This window comes from Heterodontus francisci, unplaced genomic scaffold (genome assembly GCF_036365525.1).
Source record: "Heterodontus francisci isolate sHetFra1 unplaced genomic scaffold, sHetFra1.hap1 HAP1_SCAFFOLD_106, whole genome shotgun sequence".
NCBI classification, from domain to species: domain Eukaryota; kingdom Metazoa; phylum Chordata; class Chondrichthyes; order Heterodontiformes; family Heterodontidae; genus Heterodontus; species Heterodontus francisci.
The window spans coordinates 2,409,832-2,425,813 of record NW_027140940.1 but is presented as its reverse complement, the minus strand read 5'-3'; the positions used below and the strand labels follow the sequence as shown (position 1 = coordinate 2,425,813).

Here is a 15,982-nt window from a genome sequence, read left to right as displayed (position 1 = left end):
CCCGGCCTTTCCTTGGACCTTGCTGCCTGAGCATAATTGAGGCAGCGTTTGGGGCAAGTTTTGTAGAGATGGCCTGCCACACCGCACAAGTTGCAACACTTAGTCTGCTTACAGTCCTTGGTCTGATGGCCTTCCTCCTTGCAGTTCTTGCAAACAACCGTGCTGCAGTTGGCTCCCACGTGACCAGATTTGTCACAGGTGCGGCAAACTCTGGGCTGCCCAGCGTAGACCAAGAAGCCTCGACTTCCCCCGATAGCGAAGCTGGAGGGAGGGTGGATGATGGCTCCACTGGGATCGACCTTCAAGGTCACCTTGACCTGCCGTTTGCTGGTCCAAATCCCAAAGGGGTCCTTGACATCAGTGCTGCTGCCGGCCACCTCGACGTACCTGGCTAGAAAGGTGAGTACATCCACCACCGGAACATGGGGGTTGTAGAGGTGAATCGTCACCACCCGGTCCCATTGTGATGGAAGCGTGAAGAGCGGCTCCGCTGTGAGGATCGACAGTGGCGCCCGGTCCCCTTTCTCCTTGAACGCCTTCAGGAACTTGATGCATCCCGCCACGGTCCGGAACGTCACATCGAAGTATCCACTGCTGGGGAAATCCTGCAGGCAGAAGACGTCCAAAGCTTGAAATCCACAGCAATCAAGGAGGAGTTTCTTGATGAAGAAGGTGCGATCGACCGGTGCATCTCCTTCCTTGTCCTTCACCACCACTCGAACAGTGTTGCGCACTCCCTGGCCTGAAGCTCGAAGATTGGTTAGAGCCATTTTACTCAAAGCCTACCCAGGATCAAAAGGCAATGACCATGGTCTCTTCGCTGCCAAGTAAGCACTGATAAGAACAGATACTACACTTGATCTTAGCCAAAAGGCCAAGAACTCGCTCCTCATCCTGAAACGTGTTGGGAAATGTGTCAAAAGCTGTTTCCATTCAGACATTCCTGCATTGTGGAAATGTGAGCTATCTTTACAGAGACAGGAAATAGGGGTGTTTGAATGGACTTGCAGGTTCTGGTTGATGAGATAAGGTGAGAATTTGATTTGTGTCACTTGCAAATACACAGAATTGAAGGTATTTACAATTCACCACACGAAGGGGGTTTAAACTAAATCAGCAGGGGAATGGGAACCTAAATTGTAGTTCCAGTGTACAGGCTGTTGAGAGTAGTGAGGTAGGGGATAAGGTTACAGGGACGCAAGAGGGCACTGGCAAGCAAGAACTTGGTTTAAAGTGTGTCGACTTCAATGCCAGGAGCATCCGGAATAAGGTGGGTGAGCTTGCAGCATGGGTTGGTACCTGGGATCCTGATGTTGTGGCCATTTCAGAGACATGGGTAGAGCAGGGGCAGGAATGGATGTTGCAGGTTCCGGGATTTAGATGTTTCAGTAAGAACAGAGAAGAGGGTAAAAGAGGGGGTGGTGTGGCATTGTTAATCAAGGAAAGTATTACAGCTGCAGAAAGGGCGTTTGAGGACTCGTCTACTGAGGTAGTATGGGCCGAGGTTAGAAACAGGAGAGGAGAGGTCACCCTGTTGGGAGTTTTCTATAGACCTCCGAATAGTTCTAGAGATGTAGAGGAAAGGATAGCGAAGATGATTCTCGACAGGAGCGAGAGTAACAGGGTAGTGGTTATGGGGGACTTTAACTTTCCAAATATTGACTGGAAATACTATAGTTCGAGTACTTTAGATGGGTCTGTTTTTGTCCAGTGTGTGCAGGAGGGTTTTCTGACACAGTATGTGGACAGGCCAACCAGGGGCGATGCCACATTGGATTTGGTACTGGGTAATGAACCCGGCCAGGTGTTCGATTTAGATGTCGGTGAGCACTTTGGCGATAGTGATCACAATTCGGTTAGGTTTACCTTAGCGATGGGCAGGGACAGGTATATACCGCAGGGCAAGAATTATAGCTGGGGGAAAGGAAATTATGACGCGATTAGGCAAGATTTAGGATGTGTAGGATGGGGAAGGAAACTGCAGGGGATGGGCACAAACGAAATGTGGAGCTTATTCAAGGAGCAGCTAATGCGTGTCCTTGATAAGTATGTACCTGTCAGGCAGGGAGGAAGTTGTCGAGCGAGGGAGCCGTGGTTTACTCAAGAAGTTGAAGCGCTTGTCAAGAGGAAGAGGGCGGCTTATGTTAGGATGAGACGCGAAGGCTCAGTTAGGGTGCTTGAGAGTTACAAGCTAGCCAGGAAGGATCTAAAGGGAGGGCTAAGAAGAGCAAGGAGAGGACACGAGAAGTCATTGGCGGATAGGATCAAAGAAAACCCTAAGGCTTTCTATAGGTATATCAGGAATAAAAGAACGATAAGAGTTAGAACAGGGCCAATCAAGGATAGTAGTGGGAAGTTGTGTGCGGGATCAGAGGAGATAGGGGAAGCGTTAAATGAATATTTTTCGTCAGTATTTACAGTAGAGAAAGAAAATGTTGCCGAGGAGATTACTGAGATACAGCCTACTAGGCTAGATGGGATTGAGATTTACAAGGAGGAGGTGTTAGCAATTTTGGAAAGAGTGAAAATAGATAAGTCCCCTGGGCCAGATGGGATTTATCCTAGGATTCTCTGGGAAGCCAGGGAGGAGATTGCAGAGCTGTTGTTGTTGATCTTTATGTCGTCATTGTCGACAGGAGTAGTGCCGGAGGACTGGAGGATAGCAAATGTTGTCCCCTTGTTCAAGAAGGGGAGTAGAGACAGCCCTGGTAATTATAGACCTGTGAGCCTTACTTCGGTTGTGGGTAAAATGTTGGAAAAGGTTATAAGAGATAGGATTTATAATCATCTTGAAAAGAATAAGTTCATTTGCGATAGTCAGCACGGTTTTGTGAAAGGTAGGTCGTGCCTCACAAACCTTATTGAGTTTTTCGAGAAGGTGACCAAACAGATGGATGAGGCTAAAGCCGTGGATGTGGTGTATATGGATTTCAGTAAGGCGTTTGATAAGGTTCCCCACGGTAGGCTATTGCAGAAAATACGGAAGTATGGGGTTGAAGGTGATTTAGAGCTTTGGATCAGAAATTGGCTCGCTGAAAGAAGGTGGTGGTTGATGGCAAATGTTCATCCTGGAGTTTAGTTACTAGTGGTGTACCGCAAGGTTCTGTTTTGGGGCCACTGCTGTTTGTCATTTTTATAAATGACCTGGATGAGGGTGTAGAAGGGTGGGTTAGTAAATTTGCGGATGACACGAAGGTCGGTGGAGTTGTGGATAGTGTCGAAGGGTGTTGTAGGGTACAGAGGGACATAGATAGGCTGCAGAGCTGGGCTGAGAGATGGCAAATGGAGTTTAATGCGGAGAAGTGTGAGGTGATTCACTTTGGAAGGAGTAACAGCAATGCAGAGTACTGGGCTAATGGGAAGATTCTTGGTAGTGTAGATGAGCAGAGAGATCTTGGTGTCCAGGTACATAAATCCCTGAAAGTTGCTACCCAGGTTAATAGGGCTGTTAAGAAGGCATATGGTGTGTTAGCTTTTATTAGTAGGGGGATCGAGTTTCGGAGCCACGAGGTCATGATGCAGCTGTACAAAACTCTGGTGAGGCCGCACCTTGAGTATTGCGTGCAGTTCTGGTCACCGCATTATAGGAAGGATGTGGAAACTTTGGAAAGGGTGCAGAGGAGATTTACTAGGATGTTGCCTGGTATGGAAGGAAGGTCTTCCGAGGAAAGGCTGAGGGACTTGAGGTTGTTTTCGTTAGAGAGAAGGAGGAGGAGAGGTGACTTAATAGAGACATATCAGATAATCAGAGGGTTAGATAGGGTGGATAGTGTGAGTCTTTTTCCTCGGATGATGATGGCAAACACGAGGGGACATAGCTTTAAGTTGAGGGGTGAAAGATATAGGACAGGTGTCAGAGGTAGTTTCTTTACGCAGAGAGTAGTAGGGGCATGGAACGCCCTGCCTGCAACAGTAGTAGACTCGCCAACTTTAAGGGCATTTAAGTGGTCATTGGATAGACATATGGATGACAATGGAATAGTGTAGGTCAGATTATTGGCGCAACATCGAGGGCCGAAGGGCCTGTACTGCGCTGTAATGTTCTAATGTTCTAATATACAAAACCTGAGACAGTCAGGCAATAGCCATAGGAAAGTAATCTCTTTTTAATGGTTTTAATTTGAAGGCCTGAGCTGATGATTGAAAAAAGCAGGAGTTCAAATCCCACACTAACTGCTGGGAATTTGAATTCTGTTTTTTTCTCAAAAAAACATAAATTGGGAATTTAAAAAAAACACTCGGATGGAATGATTCCCTCCTGTCTGCTAGTACAAAGCCTGTGTGTGTCTCAGTTTTTCTGTATTTATTAATGATTGAAGATGATGGGGTAGAATGCCACATACCCAAGTTTGTCATTGACACAGAAATAGGCAGCATTGTAAACAGTGTAGCTGGAAGCATAAATTTACAAAGTGATATTAATGTCTTGAGTGAATGAGCAAAACTGTGGTGGATGGATTTCAATGTCAGCAAAAAAGAACAGAACAGAATACTTTATAAATGGTGAAAAACTAGAAACACTGGAGGTGCAAAGAGATTTGGGGGGTTCCATGTCCATTTGAGTGCAGTGTAGATTTACCAGAATGATAACTGGGCTCCAAGGGTTAAATTACGAGGTGATATTACACAAGCTAGGGATGTATTCCCTACAATTTAGGTGGGTCAGGGCTGATTTGATCAAAGTTGTTGAGATATTAAAGGGAATTGATGGGGTAGCTTGGGTAAAACTATTTCGGTAGGTTGGGGAGTCTGGGACAAGTGAGCATAGTCTAAAAATGAGAGGCAGACATTTCAGGAGTGAAGTTAGGAAACACTTCTCCACACAAAAGGTGGTATTAGTTTGGAAAAGTCTTCTGCAAATACTCATTGATGCAAAATCAATTGTTCATTTTTAAATCAAAGATTGACCTCATTGAATTCCTTTTGGAAATTGAAAAATACTTCTGTCGCTCTCTGTCCCTCAGTCACTCTGTCTGTGTGTGTGTTTCTGTGTGTTTCTGTAGATGTCATATACATGGACTTCAGTAAGGCGTTTGATAAGGTTCCCCATGGTAGGCTGATGGAGAAAGTGAAGGCGCATGGGGTCCAAGGTGTACTAGCTAGATGGATAAAGAATTGGCTGGGCAACAGGAGACAGAGAGTAGCAGTGGAAGGGAGTTTCTCAAAATGGAGACGTGTGACCAGTGGTGTTCCACAGGGATCCGTGCTAGGACCACTGTTTGTGATATACATAAATGATTTGGAGGAAAGTATAGGTGGTCTGATTAGCAAGTTTGGAGATGACACTAAGATTGATGGAGTAGCAGATAGTGGAGGGGACTGTCAGAGAATACAGCAGAATATACATAGACTGGAGAGTTGGGCAGAGAAATGGCAGATGGAGTTCAATCAAGGAAAATGCGAGGTGATGCATTTTGGAAGATCCAATTCAAGAGTGAACTATACAGTAAATGGAAAAGTCCAGGGGAAAATTGATGTACAGAGAGATTTGGGTGTTCAGGTCCATTGTTCCCTGAAGGTGGCAACGCAGGTCAATAGAGTGGTCAAGAAGGCATACGGCATGCTTTCCTTCATCAGATAGGGTATTGAGTACAAGAGTTGGCAGGTCATGTTACAGTTGTATAGGACTTTGGTTCGGCCACATTTGGAATACTGCGTGCAGTTCTGGTCGCCACATTACCAAAAGGATGTGGATGCTTTGGAGAGGGTGCAGAGGAGGTTCACCAGGATGTTGCCTGGTATGGAGGGCGCTAGCTATGAAGAGAGGTTGAGTAGATTAGGATTATTTTCATTAGAAAGACGGAGGTTGAGGGGGGACCTGATTGAGGTGTACAAAATCATGAGAGGTATAGACAGGTTGGATAGCAAGAAGCTTTTTCCCAGAGTGGGGGATTCAATTACTAGGGGTCACGAGTTCAAAGTGAAAGGGGAAAAGTTCAGGGGGCATATGCGTGGAAAGTTCTTTACGCAGAGGGTGGTGGGTGCTTGGAACGCGTTGCCAACGGAGGTGGTAGACGCGGGCATGATAGCGTCTTTTAAGATGTATCTAGACAGATACATGAATGGGCAGGAAGTAAAGAGATACAGACCCTTAGAAAATAGGCGTCATGTTTAGATAGAGGATCTGGATCAGCGCAGGCTTGGAGGGACGAAGGGCCTGTTCCTGTGCTGTCATGTTCTTTGTTCTTTGTTCTTTGTTCTCTGTCTCTGTGTGTGTGTGTGAGTGTGTTTCTGTGACTGTGTGAGTGTGTTTCTGTGACTGTGTGAGTGTGTTTCTGTGTCTGTGTGAGTGTGTCTCTCTGTGTGTCTCGGTGTGTTTATGTGTCTGTGTCTGTGAGTGTGTTTGTGTGTGTGCGTCTGTTTCTGTGTGCGTGTCTGCACCTGTTGCTCTCTGCTCTCTCAGAACCTCAGTAAAACTACACATAGATCTGATTGCCATTTTAATTCGGCTACTTTTGGTGATGCCACGTCTACAGAGGGTGCACTTCCTTATGCAGGCTGGGAAGAAACCTGAATCCGCAGCAGGCTTCAATGTTCCCGTGAAAATTTAGTTGTTGTTCGAGGCCAGCTTTTTTATTTCGTGAGCCGTCCCTTGAAATATTTGACGAATCTTTGCAGTCGTGTGTAATTTATCACGGAACAGGCTCTGCGTCGTACCTTCCAGGCTGCTGCACACAGCTTTCCAGGAACACTGACCGACACTCTCCATTCCCAATCTCTTCCTCTTTCTCTCTGGTACTCTCTCCCCAATGCTATCCTTCCTTCTCTCTGTTATTCTCTCTCTATATCTATCCCTGTCTTTGTCACTGTTACTCTCTCCATCTGGATGGAGGAGGAGAAAGAGAGGCATATATAGAGGCAGTTTTACTCTGTATCTAACCTCACACTACCTGCCCTGGGAGTGTTTGATTGAACAGAGAAGACAGAGATTTACTCTGTAGCTGACTCCAGGCTGTACTCGACTTGGCAGCATTTGATGGGACAGTGTAGACGGAGATTTACTCTCTATCCCTGGAATTTAGAAGGTTAAGGGGTGAATTAATCAAAGTTTGCAAGATAATAATGGAACTAAGGGGGAGAGGGAGAGTAACTCCTCTGACTGGTCTGGGGAGTCTCGCACGAGTGACGCAGTCGAAAAATCGAACATGAGTCTAAAACCCTTTCAAGAGTGAAATTAAGAAATATGGGTGGTAGAAGTTTGGAATTGTCTTCCACAAATGACCCCTCCTTATCTCTGCAATGTCCTCCAGCTCCACTGTCCTCCAATAGGGCGGCACAGTGGCGCAGTGGTTAGCACCGCAGCCTCACAGCTCCAGCGACCCGGGTTCAATTCTGGGTACTGCCTGTGTGGAGTTTGCAAGTTCTCCCTGTGTCTGTGTGGGTTTTCCCCGGGTGCTCCGGTTTCCTCCCACAAGCCAAAAGACTTGCAGGTTGGTAGGTAAATTGTCCATTATAAATTGCCCCTATTATAGGTAAGTGGTAGGGAAATGTAGGGACAGGTGGGGATGTGGTCGGAATATGGGATTAGTGTAGGATTAGTATAAGTGGGTGGTTAATGGTCGGCACAGACTCGGTGGGCCGAATGGCCTGTTTCAGTGCTGTATCTCTAAACTAAACTAAACTAATACCTGCCATCCTGTCATTGTGGCCTCTTGCACATCCCCAATTTGAATCGTTCCACCATTTGTGGCCGTGCCTTCAAGCTGCCAAGGCCCAAACTCTGGAATTCCATTCCGAAACCTCTCCCTCTCACCAACTCCCTTTCCTCATTGAAGACTATCCCTAAATCCAACCTCTTTGACCAAGATTTTGGTCACCAAGTTTAATAGCTCCTTAAGTGGCTCGGTGCCGAATTTTTATTTTTTTTAAAATTGATTCGAGTGACGTGTGTGTCACTGGCAAGGCCAGTATTTATTGTCCATCCCTAATTGCCCTTTGAGAGGGTGGTGGTGAGACATGTTCTTGAACCACTGCAGTCCATGTGGGGTAGGTACACCCACAGTGCTGTTAGGAAGGGAGTTCCAGGATATTGACCCAGTGATAGTGAAGGAATTGCAATATAGTTTCAAGTCAGGATGGTAAGTGACTTTAGTTGTTGTGTGCGGCCATCTTTTTCAGTGCACAATCCCTTTAAGTTTTTTATATTTTTAACGTGGTTAGATGTAAAATTTCTCCTGCAATCTGCCTGTCTTTCCCCATCTCTCCCTCCCTCTTTCTGCCTGTCTCTCCCTCCCTCTCTCTCTTTGTCTCTCTGAAGACCAAGGTCGCATGTGTTTAGCTAATTACTCTCTTAATATGTCCTACCATCTTCAAAGATCACTGCTCGTGAACCTCCAGGTTCCTCTGTACCTGCACACTCTTGATAAATATGTCATAGTGTAATATGTATGTCATAATGTCATCAAACAAAGTTGACATGGTTTCACAAAAGGGAAATCTCCTTTTAATCTTCTCTGTTCGAAGGAGAATAACCCCAGCTTCTCCAGTCTATCAGTGTAACTGTAATAATCTCAACCCTGGAAACGTTCTAGTAAATCTCTTCTATACACTCACCAAAGCCTCCATGTCCTTTCTAAAGTGTGGTCCCAGAATTAGACACAATACTCCAGCTGGGGACAAACTATTATTTTATAAAGGTTTAGCATCACTTCCTGATTTTTACACTCTATATCAGTTTATAAAGCTCAGGATCCCATCTGCTTTATTAACCCATCAGCAAAGAGAGAAATTCTACCAGGACCATTGACCAGTTCCCTTAGACCTGAATCAATGAGTCGTTCCAAGGCTGGCGGGAGGGTTTAGGGACGAGCAGAGAGAACCCCGACCTGGTCAGCTTTTTTCAAACTGAAAACCATCAATGCATTGGCAGTGATATTAATAAAACCCTTAGGAGGAGGCCATTCGGCCCCTCCAGCTTGTCCCACCCATTCACTCAGGTCATGGCTGATTTGCTCGTTACCCACATCTCGGCTCCGTAAACATTAATACCCTTTCCTAACAAATCTCTACCGACAATCAGGAATTAATGCCACTGCCTGTTAACACTGGGGAATTCCTTCTCTCAACCTCTCAAACTCTCTACCTCTCATTCCTGCTTAAAGACGTTCCTTAAAACTAACCTCTTTAACCGAGCTTTTGGTCATCAGCCTTAATCTCTCCTTATGTGGGTTTGGTGTCAGATTTTGTTTTATAATGCACCCTGTAGTATCTTTGGGACATTTTATTCCTCACATTCTCCCTCACCCCATCTCCCTCTCTCTCTCTCTCTCTTTCTCTCTCTCTCTCCTCACCTCTAAGACAAGTACATCCTTCCTGAACATCAACATTTAAAAGTTTCTCATCATTTGAAAAATGTTCTGTGTTTCTATTCTTCCTGCCAAACTGAAGAACCTCACATTTCTCCACATGATATTCCAGCTGCCATTTTCTTGCCCACTCACTTAACCTGTAAATCTTCCTTTGCAGTCTCTTTGTGCCCTCCTCACAGCTTACTGTCCCACCTAACTTTGTATCATCAGCCCATATAAACCCAACATAGGCAGTGTTTGAGAGAGACACTTTTGTCCTGACAAGTATTAAGATACAACTGGTTGATATTTTGTGCAGGATATTTCTGTATATTCATTGGAGTTGTTAAGATGAAAGATCTTTAATAAGAGATTATAGGAACATAGGAAGATAGGAACAGGAGTAGGCCATTCAGCCTTCTAGCCTGTCCCACCATTCAATGAGATCATGGCTGATCCGTGGCCTAACTCCATAAACCTGCCTTTGGCCCAGATCCCTTAATATCCTTGCTTAAAAAAAATCTATCTCAGATTTAAAGCTTACAACTGTTTTAGTTTCAACTGCTATTTGTGGGAGAGAGTTCCAAACCTCTAAAACCCTTTGTGTGAAGAAGTGCTTCCTAATATCTCTCCTGAATGATCTGGCCCTAATTTTTAGACTACGTCCCCTAGTTTTAGAATCTCCAACCATTGGAAATAGTTTATCTTTATCTCGTCTGTCTTTTCCTGTTAATATCTTGAAGACTTCGATCAGATCACCCCTTTACCTTCTAAATTCTAGCGAGAACAGGCCTAATTTGTGTAATCTCTCCTCATAACCTAATCCCTGTAGCCCAGGTATCATTCTTGTAAACCTATGTTGCACTCCCTCCAAGGCCGATATATCCTTCCGAAGGTGTGGTGCCCAGAACTGCTCAAAGTACTCCAAGTGCGGTCTAACCAGGGTTTTGTGCAGCTGCCGCATAACCTCTGTGTCTTTATACTCCAATCTTCTAGACATAAAGGCTAGCATTCCATTAGCCTTTTTGATTATTTTATTTTTATATTTTTTTTATTTATTTAGAGATACAGCACTAAAACAGGCCTTTCGGCCCACCCAGTCGGTGCCAACCATCAACCACCCATTTATACTAATTCTACATTAATCCCATATTCCCTACAACAACCTCACAGTTCCGAAGAAGGGTCACTGACCCGAAACGTTAATTCTGCTTCTCTTTCCACAGATGCTGCCAGACCTGCTGAGTGAATCCAGCATTTCTTGTTTTTGTCACAGTTCTCCTACCATCTACCTACACTAGGGGCAATTTACAATGGCCAATTTACCTATCAACCTGCAAGTCATTGGCTGTGGGCCGAAACCGGAAGCACCCGACGGAAACCCATGTGGTCCCAGAGAGAATTTGCAAACTCCACGCAGGGAGTAACCAGAATTGAACTCGGGTCGCTGGAGCTGTGAGGCTGTGGTGTACTCTACTGTGCCACTGTGCCGCCCTTTTCTGCACTTGCTCATGGCATTTTAAAGTACTATGCACCTGAACCCCCAAGTCTCTTTGGACAACCACTGTGCTTAACCTCTTCCCATTTAGAAAGTACCATGCTCGATCCTTTTTTGGTCCAAAATGGAGAATCTCACACTTGCCCATATTGAAATCCATCCGCCACAGTTTTGCCCATTCACCAAGTCTGTCAATATCTCCTTGTAACTTTATGCTATCATCTAGACTGTCTACAATGCCACCTAACTTTGTATCATCAACAAATTTGGATATATGACTTCCTATCCCATCATCCAAGTCGTTAATGAATAATGTGAATAATTGAAGCCCCAACACAGATCCCTGTGGGACACCACTAGTCACATCCTGCCAATCGGAGTACTTACCCATTATCCCCACTCTCTGTCGCCTACCACTCAACCAACTTCCTAACCATGTCAATAATTTTCCCTCAACTTCATGGGCTTCGACCTTAGTTAACAATCTCTTATGTGGTACTTTATCAAATGCCTTCTGGAAGTCCATATAAATAACATCCATAGACATTCCCCTGTCCACTACCTTAATCACCTCTTCAAAAGATTCAATGAGATTTGTCAGGCATGACCTTCCTGTCATGAATCCATGCTGGCTGTCCCTGATTAACTGAATTTTTTCTAGGTGTTCAGTCACCCTATCCTTGATTATAGACTCCAGCAACTTGCCCACCACAGATGTCCGGCTAACTGGTCTGTAATTTCCTTGGTTCCCCCTCTCACCGTTCTGAAAAAGTGGAGTGACATGTGCAACTTTCCAATCCAGAGAGACCACTCCTGAATCTCGGGAACTCTGAAAGACGATAGTTAGGGCATCTACATTGTGCTCCCCTACTTCCTTTAACACCCTCGGATGGAAACCGTCAGGTCCTGGGGATTTCTCACTCTTTCGTTCCATTAATTTTCTTGTTACTGATGTTTTACTTACGTTAATTGTATTAAGTCCCTGTCCCCTATCTGCTATTAATTTTTTCGGAACTTCTGGTAAGTTCCAACTATAAATACTGTGGCAAAGTAATTGTTCAACATGTCTGCCATTTTCCCATTATCAATGACAATATCTCCATTTTCAGCTTTTAGTGGGCCTACATTGCTCTTGACCACCCACTTTCCCTTTCTGTAACTATAAAATTTCTTATTGATTTTGATGTCCCTTGCAAGTTTCCTTTCATAATCTCTTTTAGTGGCTCTTATAAGCTGCTTTGTGACCCTTTGCTGGTCTTTATATCTATCCCATTCGGCCGGATTTGTGCTGCGTTTTGCATTTTTGTAAACCGTTTACTTTAATTTGGCATCCTTGTGTTTGTCCTGATGAATGCAAGATGAAACGCTTTGACAGCATGTCTCTTCTTTTCTATGACCTTATTCCCTGTGTATTTGCTATCAAGTACAATAAACGAGCAACTGTAACCCTATTCCCAGTGCATTTGTTATTTGGTCCAATTTGATAATTGACATCAACTTTATTGTCTTGTATATTGGTTATCATGATAAATTAACCAGTGGCAGTTATCTGTCAATAAGCTGAAAGTGGTTGCCTGAAAAGGTGTTATTTACTGTCGTAGCAAGCTGAGTTAACAGTTGCACCTTGGCTGTGAGTCATCAACTTTCTATAATGAAGACTGGTTTTGCTACTGCACAGAGGAAAACGGCAAAGGGAAAGCCGAGGACAGAGTGCTATGATGGGATTTTGTTGCAGGTGGGAAGCAAGTGCTGCTTTTATACCTTTTACTTCAACCTCCAGCATCTCGTGAGTGTTTTTCTTTCTTTCTAAGCTAAAGACTATAACTTGCTATTACTTTAGCTGATTAAATTTATAACTGATTGACCAATTAAATAAATAAGGCTAGATAGACATGGCAGGGTTGCTGATGTGCCCTGCCTGCAACATGTGGAAATCTGTACAATGAATTAGAGTCCGAGGCAACAATATCTGTGGTAAGTGTTGACAGGTGGAGAGACTTCAGTTCAGAGTTCCAGAGCTGGAGTCTGAGTTGCAGACATTGTTGAGCATATATTCTCATTTACATTGCGACCAAGCCCAAGTTAACAAGTAACTGTAACTAAACTGTATTCATATTCATACGCTGGGACCTGTCCAGGCTTTGTGCCTTTTTGATTTAAACAAAATAGTGGGGGACAAACTTGCCCTGGTGTATTCTCCTTGGCAACGCCTCAATCAATCAGAGTCGACTTATGTTGATATCAGAGAGGGGGAGAGTTACATGGACACTTTAATCCTGGAGGCAGTCACCCCACCACCCCCCTCCCCGAGCTTACATAGAACTGAAGAGTTGGTCAATGGTTAGGGACAGGAGGATGTGACCGCGAGTCAGGCATATATGCGGATCCAGCATGGAGTGATCAAGGAGCCTCATCCCTTGACTTTGACCAACCGGTACTAGGAGCTTGCAACCTTTGCGAAAGAGATCAAGGACTCTAGGGTAAACTGTAGGACCTCCATGCAGGAAGCCATTCAAGTGGGGGAGCAAAAGGGATGTGGTATTAATAGGAGACAGTATCATCAGGGGGATAGATACTGCTCTCTGCAACCGTGACTGGGAGCTCCAAAGGTTTTGTTACCCACCCGGTGCCAGGGTTAAATTGGATTGGGAGAGAGAGGATCCAGTTGTCGTAGTCCACGTAGGAACAAAAGACCTAGGGAGAACTATGAATGATGTTCTGCTGAGAGAGTTTGAGGAGTTCGAGTCCAAATTAAAATGCTGAACATCAATGGCAATCACCTCTGGATTATTACCTGAGCCAGGTGCCAAGTGGAATAGGGTCAAGCAGATTAGAGAATAAATGATGTGGCTTAAAGTGTGATGTGAAAAGAAGGTGTTTTAATTCATGGGACACTGGCACCAGTATAAAGGAAAGGGAAAACTACTGAGTTGTGATGGGTTCCACTTAAACTGGGCTGGGAACAGTAACACAATGATTTTTTTTTTCTAAATCCACAAAGCATCCGCAATTGGGGAATTTGACTGTACTCATACAATGAACACAGAAAGTTAGCATGCAAATACAGCAAGCAATTGGGAAGAAAATTTCATGTCGCTCTTTATTGCAAGGGGATTGGAGCACAAGAATAAAGAAGTCTTGCTACAATTGTAGAGGGATTTGGTGAGACAACACCTGCAATACTGTGTGAAGTTTTGCTCTCCATATTTAAGGAAGGAAGATGTTTCTGCCCGGGATCCCCCAGGTCAAGAATTCCTATGCCTTAAATATTCAAGAACCTCCACATCTGGACAGATTAGCCACCAGGAAGCGTGCCAGCACCGCTAGAGCTGAATCTTCCCTTGATTTTTGTCTGCGAAGATCTAGCCATCATCATCCCCTTTCATCTCCAAGATCCTTGTTGCCTCCCAAATCAGTGTCCATCTTTCCCGGATGTCCATGTTTGACTCCCTCCAATCAGGTTTCCGCCCCTGCAATAGTACTGAAACGGCTGCAATCAAAGTCACAAATGACATCCCACATGACTGTGGCTGAAGAAGGGGGTTTCAAAGGCTCTTACAATTAAACCCTCTATTTTATCTTTGTATCCTATTCATGGTTTGTGTGATGAATCAACAGAAGTCACTGTGGCAATACATTCAGAGTACAGCAGTGTGCAGTGCGTGCTAGTGATATGTTGTGGTTATTTCGCTGTTCCTTCTAATTCTTTATGTGACTATTAAGTAAAGGCTAGAAATCAGTCCTGAAAAAGAACCAGAACGTGAAACATGAGCTTGGCCAAGGAATTGTACAGCGCAGCGGCAACGTAGAGACCAACAGAGGTATTGTAGAGGCAGACTCAAGCATTGTTGCTATGCATGAAGAAGGTGACCCATATCTACGACTGATATTGTGAAATGTGGACAAGCGTTTAAGAGTAGATCCCTTGGGGAATTCAGTAGCTACTGGTGGTAGGGGTAAGATAATACATTGCAGGATGCACTTTAGCTGCAATTGGATAGTTTAGTATTGTTCTCAGCAAGGGCAGCAAGAGAGAAGAAATATCTAAGGAGAATGCTTTTGTCGAGGGTGTTGAAAACTGTGGAGCAATCAAGGGCAATGATAGTAGATAATGCATTGTGGTCATCGACAATGTCCTTTGTGAATGTGATTAGAACTGCTGTGTTAGACATGTTACTTGATTGGAGAGATTCAAACATTGAGTTTCAGGAAGGTTGGGCATAGCTCAGAGGCAACAATGTGTTCAAGAACTTTGGAGAAGAAAGAGATGTTGGAGAGGGGGCAGTTTCCTGCTATGACAGAGGAGATGGAATAATTTACAATATTAGCTTGCTTGGGATCCACAAAGAGAAGTTAGACCATCAGCTATTCTGTGGGTGTATAGGGAGCAGAAGGTAGATCTCATAGACAAGGTGGTCTCACGTAGGACAGTAGAGCACAAAAGAGAGAAACGGGAAATGCACTGGCTCTCAGTTAGGGCAGAGGGAGTGCGGGAAAATGTTTGACTTGGTGGGCAAGGGAGATCGGGTTCAGGAGATGATTAGTAGTGTAGAAAATAATCTGAGGTTCATCATGGATGAGTGGTGGTTGCATGGAGAGGGGATTGAGGCGCAAAAGGTCCTAAACAATTCCATGATGGGTGCTTATGCCATTTCTGCACCAGATTTACTCATATCGGCTGTCCTTGCACTTGAGTGACTGAATATCCTGTCAGAGGAGATAATGAGATGAAAACGGGTCCTATTGTCTGGCCAACAGTGTTGTTACTTTGGTACCTGTAATGTTCAATGAATGTGGTCAAAAGTGTTCATATGATAAATAATGTATATATGATGAGACCAATGGTGTTCCTATATTGAGACCAATAATGTGTCCATCGTTAGGTGAATAGTGGTACTGTTATGAGAATAGTGCTGATTTAAAGTAAGACAATTGCTGTTTGTGATGATATGGACAATGTTCATGTAATGAGATTGATAAGACTCAGCAAATGAAACCAATAATGTGCATATGAACCGGCCAATAATATTGCCATCCATGTTTATATAAGACATATTATCTGATATTGAGACAAGGAATTACATTACTATTACAAGTAAAATTATTTCAATAATATTCATACAATGAGAAGAATTATGTTGATATCAGTAGACAACAACTTTATGAGGAGCCCGATACTGTTCAAATAAGGAACTGA

The 15,982-nt window shown here is 44.1% G+C and overlaps 1 pseudogene; it reads right to left on the bottom strand.

Annotated features, from left to right (window-relative positions):
* Positions 1-755: 755 nt before the first annotated feature.
* On the bottom strand, positions 756-883 carry LOC137361461 (U2 spliceosomal RNA; annotated as a pseudogene).
* Between the last annotated feature and the right edge of the window lie 15,099 nt (positions 884-15,982).